The sequence below is a fragment of the Triticum aestivum genome, chromosome 2D (genome assembly GCF_018294505.1).
Source record: "Triticum aestivum cultivar Chinese Spring chromosome 2D, IWGSC CS RefSeq v2.1, whole genome shotgun sequence".
NCBI lineage: Eukaryota > Viridiplantae > Streptophyta > Magnoliopsida > Poales > Poaceae > Triticum > Triticum aestivum.
In genome coordinates, this window is record NC_057799.1 from 115373335 (window position 1) to 115386956 (window position 13622).

Below are 13622 nucleotides of genomic sequence, written 5' to 3' on the forward strand. Positions count from 1 at the left end.
TGGTCTTCGACGACCCCCTCCCTCGAGCTGACAGCGGCAGCAGCGCTGTCACCGAAGTGCTGGTCATCAGCCACGTCTCCAACTCGGGCGAGAACACCCGCGACGCTCAGCAAGCGGCGATGCACGACCTCTCCGTCCCCATCCCGACCGACGCCGACGCCGAGACCCTGGAGGCACGCCGCCTTGCCCTCATCGCGGAGAGCAAGAAGATAGCCTCGATGAGACGCCTCACCGAGGCCCACCAGCGCGAAGTCGACCGCGCTGCCTTCGGGACGCCGCCGCCTAGCGGCCTGAGCCGAGCCGGCTTCGTCCAGAAGCGCGGCGCAGCCGTTGCCAGCATGCTGGGCGCGGATCGCCTCATCTACGCCACCCCGCTTGAGAACCTGCGAGCTGCTCAGGCGGCCGCAGAGGAGCTCAATGAGCTGGGAGCCGACGAGCTCCCTTACATGATAAGACGGATCCAGCAGCTGATCGACGCGGCTGCAGAACGGCACGAAGCCGGCGCCCGAGCTGATAGCCATCCCCCGCGCCGGGAGCACGCCGCGACGTCCCGCTCGCCGACTGCGAGCGGTGCGCGCCAGAAGAAAGACAAGGAGCCGGCTGCCAGCCGCAGCCGGACTCGCATTACCATCGAGCGCGACGCGGATGGCCGCCCTCGAGCTGTAGAGCACCAGGGAAACCTGCCTCCTCCCCCGCCTCGAAGAGAAAGACGCCTCACTCCACCGCCTATCACCCATCCGACTCTTGGCGACCGACTCGGCCGCCGAGAAGGAGTCGGCTAAAACGACGCCCGCCACAGGATCGACCGCCTTGCTCGATCCTTGGCGCTAGAAGAAGAAGACGATGTCGGCCCGCCATGCTTCAGCCCCCGCATCTGCGACGAGCCCTTCCCCAAAGGGTTCTCGCTCCCCAGAGACACACCCAAGTACAACGGCTCGGTGAAGCCGGAAGATTGGCTCATCAACTACTCCACAGCCGTCAGCATCGCCAACGGCAATCGGCGCGTCGCCGTAAAGTATGTCCCCTTGATGCTGCAAGGCACGGCGCGCACATGGCTCAACAGCCTCAAGCCCTACAGCATCAACAGCTGGCTGGACTTCACCGAAGTTTTTGTCCGCAACTTCACCAGCACCTACAAGCGGCCTCCCAAGCCTCGCCAGCTCTCCCTCTGTGTCCAAGGGCCCAACGAGTCGACCCGCGACTACCTCACGCGATGGGCCGAGCTCCGCAACTCCTGCGAGGGAGTGCACGAGGTCCAGGCCATCGAGTATTTCACCTCCGGGTGCCGAGAGGGCACCCTCCTCAAGCACCGACTCCTCTGCGACGAGCCGGCTACCCTCGATGAGTTGCTGATCACCGCCGACAAGTATGCCACTGCCGACTCCTCCATGAAGACCGAGCTCCGAGTGGACGCCTCGGGGAAAGTAGTTGCTCCGGCTCCCAAGACGCCGGCTGGCGACCCTAACCGGCGCCCCTACCAGAACGACCACAAGCGCAAGGGCCCCATGCCGACTTCCTCCAGTCGGCAGGTGGCCACCATTGAAGACGAGCAGCCCGAAGAGCGGCCCGCTCCCAAGAAGAAGGGTGGCCGGCCGCCTTGGCAGCCGTCTTTCTCCTACGAACAAGCACTCGATGCTCCCTGCAAGTTCCACAGCGGCGCGAAGCCGTCCAACCATACGACACGGAAATGCCACTGGCTCACCCGCATCACCAAGGGCGAAGGGATGGTGCCGCCTCCGCCTCCCGGCCCGCCGCCTCCAGCTCCACAGCAGCCGGCGACCCGGCCGGCAGTCGGCGCCATCCAAGACGAGTTCCCCAAAGCGCACGACGCCTACGTCGTCTTCACAAGTCAAGTCGACGACAAGCGCAGCCGACGCCGGCAACACCAAGAAGTAAACGCAGTCGCCTCTAGCACCGCCGAGTTCATGGACTGGTCGGAAAAGCCCATCAGCTGGAGCCAGGCCGACCACCCAGAGGTGATGCCTTCCCCTGGCTCCTATGCTATGGTCTTGGACGTCACCCTTGCGACGGAGAGGCGAGCTGCCAGATTTTCCCGCGTCCTGAGAGACGGCGGAAGCAGTATCAACATACTGTACCGCGATACCATGGACAAGCTGAACATCAAAGCAAAGCAGCTCATGCCGAGCCGCACCGTCTTCCATGGTATCGTACCCGGCCTATCTTGCTCTCCAATCGGCAAGATCAAAATGGATGTTCTCTTCGGAGACAAAGATCACTTTCGCCGGGAAGCAATATGGTTCGAGGTGGATTTGGAGAGCCCCTATCATGCACTACTTGGCCGACCTGCTTTGGCCAAGTTCATGGCTGTGCCCCACTATGCCTACCTGAAGATGAAGATGCCTAGCTCGAAGGGGATCATCACGGTAGCCGGCGACTACAAGAAGTCCATCGAGTGTGCCATGGCCAGCAGCCGGCTGGCCGAGTCCCTCGTGGTGGCAGAAGAGAAGAAGATGTTGGAACGGGTTGCGGCCATGGCCGGCAAGCAGCCGACCTTGTCCCCCAACCCCAAGGACTGTGATGCGCAGGGCTCCTTCCAGCCTGCCAAAGAGACGAAGAAGATACCTCTGGACCCGGAGCACCCGGAGAGGTTCGCCGTGATTGGGGCGAACTTGGACAGTAAATAGGAAGGCGAGCTCGCCGACTTCCTCCGTGAGAATCGAGACATCTTTGCATGGTCCCCAAAGGACATGCCGGGTGTCCCGAAGGATTTCGCCGAGCACAAATTACATGTCCGAGCTGATGCGAAGCCGGTCAAGCAGCCCCTCCGCCGACTATCAGAAGAGAAGCGAAGAATTGTGGGAGAAGAGATAGCCCGACTCCTTGCAGCCGGCTTCATCATGGAAGTGTTCTTTCCAGAATGGCTTGCCAATCCAGTTCTGGTTCTGAAGAAGAATAACAAGTGGCGCATGTGTATAGACTACACAAGTTTGAACAAGGCCTACCCAAAGGATCCGTTTGCTTTGCCGCGGATCGACCAAGTGATAGACTCCACAGCCGGATGCGAGCTGTTAAGTTTTTTGGATGCATACTCAGGGTATCATCAGATCAAGTTGGACCCGGCTGACCGCCTGAAGACTGCCTTCATCACACCCTTTGGAGCTTTCTGCTACCTGACAATGACATTCGGCTTGAGAAACGCCGGTGCCACTTTTCAGCGTTGCATGCAGAAATGTCTCTTGAAACAACTCGGCAGAAATGCCCACGTCTACGTAAACGACATTGTGGTGAAGATAGAGAAGCGCGGTACCTTGCTGGAAGACCTGAAGGAAACATTTGCCAACTTGCGCCGATTCCGGATCAAGCTCAACCCCGAGAAGTGCGTGTTTGGAGTGCCAGCCGGCCAGCTGCTAGGCTTCCTGGTCTCCGAACGCGGCATTGAGTGCAACCCTGTCAAGATCAAAGCCATCGAGAGGATGGAGATTCCCACCAAGCTGCGAAATGTGCAGAAGTTCACTGGCTGCTTAGCCTCCCTGAACCGTTTTATCAGCCGACTAGGAGAGAAGGCTCTCCCCCTTTACCGACTCATGAAGAAGTCCACTCACTTTGAGTGGAATGATCAAGCCGACCAAGCCTTCCATGAGTTGAAGAAAATGTTGACCACTCCGCCTGTCCTGGCTGCGCCGACTGAGAAGGAGCCCATGCTCCTCTACATCGCCGCGACTAGCCGAGTCGTCAGCACTGTTGTTGTGGTCCAGCGCCCGGAGGAAGGCCGAGCACAGCTGGTCCAGAGGCCGGTCTACTATCTCAGCGAAGTACTGTCCAGCTCAAAGCAAAACTACCCGCACTACCAGAAGATGTGCTATGGGGTGTACTTCGCTGCCAAGAAATTGAAGCCCTACTTCCAAGAGCACCCCATCACGGTCGTGTGCACTGCCCCGCTCGCCGAGATCATAGGCAGCCGGGATGCATCCGGCCGGGTGGCCAAATGGGCCATTGCCTTGGCGCCCTACGCGATCTTCTATCAACCCCGCACCGCCATCAAGTCGCAAGCATTGGCCGACTTCCTCGTCGACTGGGCCGAGACCCAGTACTTACCGCCGGCTCCCGACTCTACCCATTGGCGGATGCACTTTGACGGGTCCAAGATGCGCACCGGCTTGGGAGCCGGCATCGTCCTCACCTCTCCCAAAGGGGACAAGCTCAAGTACACGCTGCAGATCCACTTCGCCGCCTCCAACAACGTGGCCGAGTACGAGGCGCTCGTACATGGGCTCCGGCTAGCCAAAGAACTCGGCATACGCCGGATCCTGTGCTACGGCGACTCAGACTTGGTGGTCCAGCAATCATCTGGCGACTGGGATGCCAAGGACGCAAACATGGCAAGCTACCGTTTCCTCGTCCAGCAGATGAGCGGATACTTCGAAGGGTGCGAGTTCCTTCACATGCCAAGGGCCGACAACGACCAAGCAGATGCCCTAGCACGGATCGGCTCCACCCGACAAGCCATACCGACTGGCGTCTCCCTCCAGCGCCTCCTCAAGCCGTCCATCAAGCCGTCTCCAGAGTCGGATTCCATCTTCGTACCGCCTGCGCCAGAAACAGCCGGATCCGGCTCAAGAAATCCCGCAGGCGGCACGGGGACTTCGACGACTGCCCCAGGGACTGACGTAGTCGCACCCGGCCCAGGGACTTCAGAACCCGGCCCGGGGACTGCAGCAGTCGGCCCGGGGACTGCAACGACACAAGAAGCGGTGGTCGACTCCAATGCAACACCCAACCCACCCACCCGAGTCATGGTGGCCAGATTAATAGCAGAAGAAGTCACAGCTCCCTCATGGGCCCAGCCCATCCTCAAGTTCCTAGTCAGCAGAGAGCTGACGGCTGATGAGATCGCAGCAAGACTAGTGCAACGACGAGCGGCAGCATACACAATAATCAACAGGGAGCTTGTGAAGCGCAGCGTCACTGGAGTCTTCCAGCGTTGTGTCGAGCCAGAAAAAGGAGTGGCAATCCTCAAAGACATCCACCAAGGCGAATGCGGCCATCACGCCGCCTCAAGATCCCTCGTGGCCAAGGCTTTCCGCCATGGGTTCTTCTGGCTGACTGCCTTGGAGGATGCTAAAGAAATAGTCAAGAGCTGCAGAGGATGTCAAGTCTTTAGTTCCAAACAACACCTGTCGGCTTCTGCCCTCAAGACCATTCCCCTCACCTGGCCTTTTGCCGTCTGGGGACTGGACATGGTGGGCCCTTTCAAGACAGCCCGCGGTGGCTTGACACATCTACTCGTTGCTGTGGACAAGTTCACAAAGTGGATTGAAGCCAAGCCAATTAAGAAGCTGAACGGGCCGACTGCCGTGACATTCATCACCGACATCACTACTCGGTACGGCGTGCCGCACAACATCATCATCGACAACGGCACGAACTTCGCCAAAGGCGCACTGGCACGTTCTGCACGACACAGGGCATCCGACTGGACTTAGCGTCCGTTGCCCACCCGCAGTCAAACGGCCAGGTCGAGCGAGCAAATGGACTTATCCTCTCCGGCATCAAGCCCCGACTGGTTGTACCACTGGAGCGATCGGCCGGCTGCTGGCTTGAAGAACTGCCGGCTGTCCTCTGGAGTCTGCGCACTACACCCAACAAGTCAACCGGCTTCACTCCATTCTTCCTTGTGTACGGTGCCGAGGCTGTCATCCCAACAAACATCGAGTTCGACTCGCCTCGGATCACCATGTACACGGAGGAGGAAGCCAAAGAAGCAAGAGAAGACGGCGTCGACCTACTGGAAGAAGGCCGGCTGTTAGCCCTCAGCCGGTCCGCCATCTACCAGCAAGGCCTGCGCCGCTACTACAACCGCAAGGTCAAGCCAAGATCCTTCCAAGAGGGCGACCTTGTGCTCCGGCTGATCCAGCGAACAGCCGGCCAGCACAAGCTCTCGGCCCCTTGGGAAGGCCCCTTCGTCGTCAGCAAGGCACTCGGCAACGACTCCTACTACTTGATCGATGCGCAAAAGCCAAGAGCACGCAAGAGAGACGACTCCGGCAAGGAGTCGGAGCGACCCTGGAACGCAAACCTGCTAAGACGATTTTACAGCTAAAAAGCAGTATGTATCACGCTACCCCTTTTGTATTAAGTTACAAACCAGCAGGCCCCCCGAACAGTACTCGGGGACTGCCTTTTATTTATCTATGAATGACGAGTGTCATATCCATGAATGTATTATTACATTTTGAATTCTCGTCCGGCACCGGGTCCGACTAGTCGGCCCGGGGACTGGCCGCCTTGAGCTATATTCTAAGTTCTTCCCGAAGTCAGCAAAGTAGTGCGCCGGCTCCCAAGTCCTCTCTCGTTGAAAGTCGCAGCTCAAAGAACTGACTGTCCGACTAGCAAGAGAGAAGACAGAAAGGACGCCCACACGAAAAACGGCTAAGGAACAACTAACCTATATGGCAAAAAGACGGCCTCCATATATGCCTGCCGGCTGTCACAGCAGCCGGCTGGCCGGCTTCCTAAAAAACTTAGCTTAAGTTCGACAGAGCTAAAAGTACTTCCCCCTCCCCAATCGTCCAGGCACTCCCCGGCTACAGATTGCAGAGCAACTCTTTGACTAGGGAGGCGGCAACCAAGGGAGGGCGGCAAAGGAAAAAAGCAGAAGGACAAAAAGCGAAAGTACAAGGAAAGACCGATTGCATAACTTATATACATAAAGGCGCCCACAGGCCGGCAACAGACTTAAGTTTGAATACACCCAGTGGGTGGAATTGTGCAGACTTAACCAAACATTGTTCAAAAGTAACAAGACAGGAAAACAAAAGAAAGAAGACTAAGGCGCGACTTGGAGGCCGAGCTGGTCGGTGAAGGCAGCTCGCCGGCTGAAGGAGTGGCCGCCTAGCTGGTCCCGGCTTGACCACCTCCCGCGGCAGGAGACGCACTCGCACGCGACGTAGTGCTGGAGGTGCGGTCAGGCTGGCCGGCTACTCCACCAGCCGGCTCGGCGTCTTCACCCTCCTCCTCCTCCTCTTCGCCCTCGTCGCTGGAGTCGATCTCCTCCGCCGAATCCTCACCGTACGCCAGGTCTAGCCCGAACCAATCTTCTGGCTGGGCGACTCCATTGTCGTCCACCTCGGGGGCGAAGACGTTGGTGTCGGTGTAGTCGGCGATCGCTGAAGCCCGCCGAATGATGGCCGACCGCGCCGGCTCCAGCTCCGTGTCGGCTTGCTGCCGCCAGGTCGCCAGCTGGTCCAGGTTCAGGCCGGGATACCAGGTCTTGACGCACTCCAGCGCCCGCCTGGCGCCGGAGCGAGCCGCCGACGCCTTCCAAGCCTCGAAGCGGCCGACTGCCACCTCCAGCCAGTTGGCGGTCCGACTGGGGGTGCGAGGGACCACTTGGCCGGGCCAGAGGGCGGCCAAGACCTGCGATCCCGCGCGCTGAAGCCGGCGGAGCAGCCTGTGAGCCGGCTGGATGCGAGCCTGGATCGCCAGGAGCTGTTCCTCCAGCGAGCGGCCGGCGGTTGGCGAGATCTCGAAGCCGGCTTGCCTCTTCGCCTGGCGACAGGCTTCGATGGCCTGGTTGGCGGCAGTGGAATAGCCGGAGAAGTACTCTGCGCGAAGAAGAAAAGGAAAGAAAAACACCAAAATCAGAAAAACAAGTCAAAATGGCAGATGGCAAGAAAGGACGAAGGGGTAGACGACCTACCGTCAACCAGATCCTCGATCTGGCCATAGCCGAAGACCAGAGTCTACCTGGCCTCTGCCCAGCCGGCCGCCTCCGTCTCGAACTCGGCCTGGAGGGTGGCTTCGTGATCCTGCGCAGCCTTCAGCGCCGCCTGGTGGCCTTCCTCCTGGTCGGCCAACTTCTTGACCAGGCGGTCGTGCTCCTGCACCAAGGCGGCGAGCTCCGCGTCCTTGGCACGAAGAGCAGTCTGGGACTCCCCCAGCTGTGCCCTCAGACTGGCGTTGGCCGCTGCAGAGATAGAAGAAGAAGAACAATGAGAAATCATCAAGGAAGATCCGAGCCGACTGCTCAGCAGTCGGCCCGAATCTCGGGGACTACACCCAGTGGGTGCGCTGACGCGCCCCCACATGAGATAAAGATCAAGTCACATACCTCGGCTTTCAGTGAGATCGATGGTCTTCTGAGTCAGCTCCCGAGCCTGGGAGTTGAAGGCGGCCGCTCGGAGGTTGTGGTAGTCCTGCAAGACGGACAGAAGACCGACGTGAGAACAAAAGCAGCAAAAACAAAATCTCCAAGAAGTTCCAAGCCGCCTGCTCAGCAGCCGACTCGGAACTCGGGGACTACACCCAGTGGGTGCGCTGACGCGCCCCCACGAGAGAAATCAAGATCAAGAAAGAACAAGATGAGAATACTAACCCGGATGGCTGCCCGCGTGGCGAGGAATTCGTCGGTGAACTGCCTCAGCGCCGCGGCTTGGCTTTGCAGCCGGGTCCGGACGTCTTGTGCAGCGACGTTCACCACGGCTGTCCCTCCGCCCGACGTCCACCCCGAGGTAGCGCTGGCCGCCTCTGCGTCTCGGGCCGACGAGCTGGAGCCCACGGCCGGCTGTGGCTCCGACGCAGCCTTCTGCGGTTCAGACGCGGCCTTCCCTGCACGCCGGCTTGGCGGAACCCGGACTGCCACCTCAGCCCCCGCGGCCGGCTCGCCCTCCGCCGACTGTGCGGGCGCAGGCTCAGGCTGGCGGCCTTGGGTCGCCCTAGTCGGAGGAGTCGTCCCCGACGCCTCCCCCAAGATGACGACGTCGTCGCCGCTTCCTCCCAGCCCTGGCTGGGAACCGCTGGCTCCCCCTGGCGAGGGATCCACGTCCCCGGGCGCCATGGTGCGCAGGGGGGTGACCATCAAAGCCTCCCCTGCCGCCGCTTCGGCCTCGGCCTCTGCCTGGGCCTTGGCTGCGGCCTCGGCGAGCGCCTTCGCCGCCTCCTCCTCCCGAGCTGCCTGGGCGGTGGCTGCCCTCCGTGCCTCCGCCTCCCGCGCTTCCTGCTCCTCCCGCGCCTCCCGCGCGTTCCTTTCCGTCGCCTCCAGGAGGGCGGCGCGGGGATCTACGTGGCGGGTGGTGCTCCCAGAGCCCCCTGGCGACTCGACGACGGAGCCGGCGGCCGCCCGCTCAAGTGATAGCGGAGCTCTGACCATTGAAAAAGAAGACGAAGATTCAAGAACCACCAAAGGAAAGAAAGAAGGACAGTACATAGAAAGAGAGAACTTACGCCGACACAGTCTGCGGCTGCTTCACCACTTTGCGGAAGCGAGCCGCCTTCGCGGCCGCCTCTTCCCGCCTGGTGGCTGCCGCCCCACCCCTGGGCTTCTTCGTCCGGCTGCCGAACATGCCCTGGGTGGCGCGACATTTCTGGCCTCTACCCCGAGCAGGCTGCGCGCCGGAGGAGCCCGCGCCGCGTCCGGACGCCGGTTGGCGGGGCGGGACGGCCTCGGCTTCATCCTCGTTCGGCCAGTCGTCGAAGGTAGCGGTGAACCCGGAGCCGCCTGCCTCGCCGCCGGCTTGGCCGCCGGCCGGCTCGACGGCGTCCTCCATATGGACCGCCCCCAGGTCGGGGTCCTCCTGGTCGTGTTCGGTCCGGTCGGGGACGAAGCGGCGCTCCACGTCTGCCCCGCCGGCCGGCCGAAGCAGAGGACTCTGTCAAAAGAGCAAGCCGACTGAGTTAGAGTCGGCCCAGAGGAACTCGGCGGCAAAGCTGAGAGAGAGAGAGAGAGAAAAAGAGACGAGGGGAGCGTACCGTAGGCGGAGGATTGGCACGGCTGTATGGCTCCTTGCCGAATTGCCAGTCTTCGGAAAGTTGGCAGTTGGCGAGGTAATTCACCATGTCGGCGGCGTCGGGCTGCGGCATCTCCTTGGTGCACATCCGGCTCGGATCGAGCTGGCCGCTCATCTGCAGATCAGATGAGGCCGGCTCTGGAGCGGAAGGACCCGGCGCGTGACGAACGCGGCCAGGAGGTCGGGCCCCGTCAGGCCCTCCGACTGGACCATCACCCGCAGGCGGGCGATGGCGGCGTTTCCTCCCTGCGACAGCGTCACCGCCCGGAAGGACCACTGGGGCAGCCTCCCCGCCGGTGGGCCGGCTACGTAAGCCGGCAGGTTGATGTAGTCGCCCCGTGGAGCGATGTTCCGCACGTAGAAGTACGACTTCTGCCACTTCTTCACCGATTGGATCAGCGTGATGACGGGGAAGGGGTTGTCGGCGCCCGATCTCCGCGACGCGATGAAGGCGCCAGTATTAGCCAGCACACCTTTACTGTGCGTGCCCAGCTTCGACTGGAAGAACTCCCCCCAGAGCTCGAGGGTGGGAAGGACGCCAAGATAGCCCTCGCACAGGGTGACGAAGGCCGACAGTAGCACCACCGCGTTGGGGGTGAGGTGGTGCGGCTGGAGCTGATAGAATTCCAGCCAGGAGCGGAAGAAGGCGCTCACCGGCAGGCCGAAGCCGCGCAGGAAGTGCGAGCGGAAGACCACCCGCTCGCCCTCCCGCGGCGCCGGCCTGATTTCCTTCTCCGGTGCGAGGCGGACCTCCACTTTGTCCGCGCTGGGCAGACGCCGGGTGTCATGGAGGAAGTCGATGTGGTCGTTATGGACGATGGAGCCATCCCAATCCCCGCCAAGCTGCTCTACGTGGGGAGGCATAGCGGAAGCTAGCACAGCGGCGGAGGAGCGTGCGGAGGAAGAGCGCGGCGGCGAGGCGCTGTCGCGAGAATGAGTAAGGCAAGAAGACGGTGGAAGTAGGAGGAGCGTGCGAGGGCCTGCCGCCCTCCACCTCCCCCTACTTATAGCCTCACGCGACCGAAGAGGCCGGACGTGGGGGGGAGACGTGGGATTAACTGCGCCCACTCCCCCCACGTCTCGCGTTTATTACGCATAAGTGCGAGCCAAAACTGCCGCACGGAACGTGCGGGCGGTTTCGGGATACAAAGGATCCGCGCCTGGGCCGGGGCGCGGACGTGGCGGGCCCCCTCCCTGCGGCAACGTCCCGTCACGCGCGTGGGCTGGCAGGCTTTCCGGCCACGTGGCACGCCAACGGCCCGAGGCCGGCCCGCAGCCCGGTGCACGTACCTGCGGGTTCCCGCCCCCCGACTCCAGAAGAATTCGACTAAGGCGGCGCGCCTGACCAAGGCCGGCTCCCAGCTGCCGGCTCGTCACGATAGGAAGCTGATCGAGCTTCTTGAACCCCACTCCACCTCGAAGCCCAATCAGCTTCGGGGACTACTGTCGGAGTAAATGGCCACGGGTAGCCTAGCCGACTACCCTTGGTTCTTCAGAAAATTTATCAGGCCTCTGGGCCTTCAAGCACTCCGAGCATTTGGGCCGCCTTCCCCGGCCGGCTACCACTAAAGCCGACTCCCGGAAGGCGACCCAGCCTCACCGACTCCTCCCCAGGACGACTACGGGGTGGCCGGCTCCAAGAAGCCGACCAGGAAGGACGCCGACTCCTAGGGGCCGGCCGAGATCACAACCACCCCTCCATAACGGCGACGTGACCGGGTGTGGCCACAGTGCGGCCCATGACCCCCGAAGCCCGAGGCGGGCATGGCTACAGGAGGCCGTACGGGAGGGACGTCTCCCGTGCGGCTCGGCACTGTAGCCACGCTAGCCTCGACGTCGTCCACGACCCACTCCTGTACGGCCCAAGGACTGCGGGCCCCTTCAGCCAGAGAGAGGCGTGAAGGCGGCCCGGCTTTTCCTAGTCGGCCAAGAGTATAGACGGCCTCCAGAAGCCGGCTACTCCCTTCCTCGAAGCAGGAGCCCCATTAAGGAGACAAGACGATGTGAGGCTACAGTGATAGCCCCCGAGGCAGCCCACTGTAGCCACGCTCACCTCGACAAAGCCCTCATCATCAGAGGCGCGGCTACAGTAAGCAGCCGCCGACAAAACCCTGGGCGGTGGGACCGGCCTGTCGACCAAGTAGCCGGCAGCCGGCGGGACCCAGCAGCCGGTGAAGAAACCGGAGAGCGTAGACACTGACGGCTGGGACCAGATCCCAGTCGGATTACCATTGTACCCCCGGGGGGTAGGCCTATATAAACCCCCCGGAGCACCCATGCAAAGGGTTCGCTTCTAGGTTGGCCACTGAGCATAGTTGGCTTCTAGGTTAACATCCACGCATAGCACACACACCATAGATAGAGAGAAGCAAGAGCTAGCCTTGTTCTTCTTCTCCCTTGATCTCGACAGCTCTAGGAGCGTTTGTAGCTACCCCTTATCGATCTAGTGATCATGCGGAGACCCCGCAGAGCAGGACTAGGGGTGTTATCTCCTCGGAGAGCCCCGAACCTGGGTAAGATTCGCCGGCGTGCATGTCTTCGCCTCATCCCATTTCCGGGCACCGGCGACGTTTTATTGGCTCCCACAATGATAAGCCATCCCTTGGCATATGTCGCACCAACCACCCGACATGAGGGCTGTAAGATAGAGCTTGAGAGATGATCCAGTCACAGACGTGTAGATATATTTTGTGCGTGGGAGGAAGCAAGGTCAACCGATCACATAGGGTCGCCGTGCGATCGAAAGAGTGAGACGGGTTGGAGAGAGTGACCTAGATAGACGATGTGCATGAGAGAGTATACAATGTGAATAGGTCGAATTGGGCTCAAACATGGTGATATATAGTTTTTGTCCGAGAAAGAGCGAGGTCAATCGAGACATACGAGAGAGAGAGAGAGTTGAGTGAGCGTGGCCCACCATGAGGTCGAAAGAGTGGCGGCGGCTTGGATGGACTGACATAGATAGACAATATGCGTGAGAGAGTATAGAGTGTGTCGATCGAGGCCCGAACAGGGAGATATATCATTTGTGTGTGAAAGAAAATGAGGTTAAACGAGACTCAGATAAAGAGAGCGAGATTGAGCGAGTGTGGCCCGCCGTGCAGAAGAAAGAGTGAGACAGTCTCGAGGGAGTGACCTAGATATACAACGTGCGTGCGCACGAGAGGTTGGGGGGCTAGATAGGCAATGCATGTATTTAGCGCGAGAGGGTGAGAGGGAGAGGGGGAGAGAGAGAGAGCTCGGCATGGGGTGCAATGGCGGGTGTGTGAGGTAAATACATTTGGTAACAGAGTGGAAAAAGGGGTTGTGTAGTTGAGAGACTTAGAGATCGAAACATGGAGAGAGAAAGAATGAACGTGTGTTGGAAACCGATAGCTTCCTAAGGTGGTTAGGAGAGGAGGATTGACCGATACAGGAAGTATGTAGCGTTTGTGCGGGGGGGGGGCTAAAAACAACATTTGAATGTACATAGTACGAGACTTAATATCGATGTTTCAATTCGGTGTACATTGTAAGATTTGAACCGAGGACCAGGCATACGGGTAATTATTTCGAATTCGTGCCATACTAAGTTTCGAAAAGTTTACATTGACTCAGTTTGTTGTGCTATTTTGTAGGTCATATGTTTGAATCCATCCAAAAGTTTTCTCACTACCATGGTGTTCATCATATACATATGAATTTGTATTAAAGAAGTAGCGTGGATACAGTGAAATGTGAAATCCACGTTAGAATTGGAGATCGCTACGTGACACACACTCTAATTCAAATAACTAACTACGTGACACACACTCTAATTCAAATAACTAATTATGTGACACACACTCTAATCCACGTTAGCGTGGGTACCGTTTCAATTTTTTTAAATAACACCTC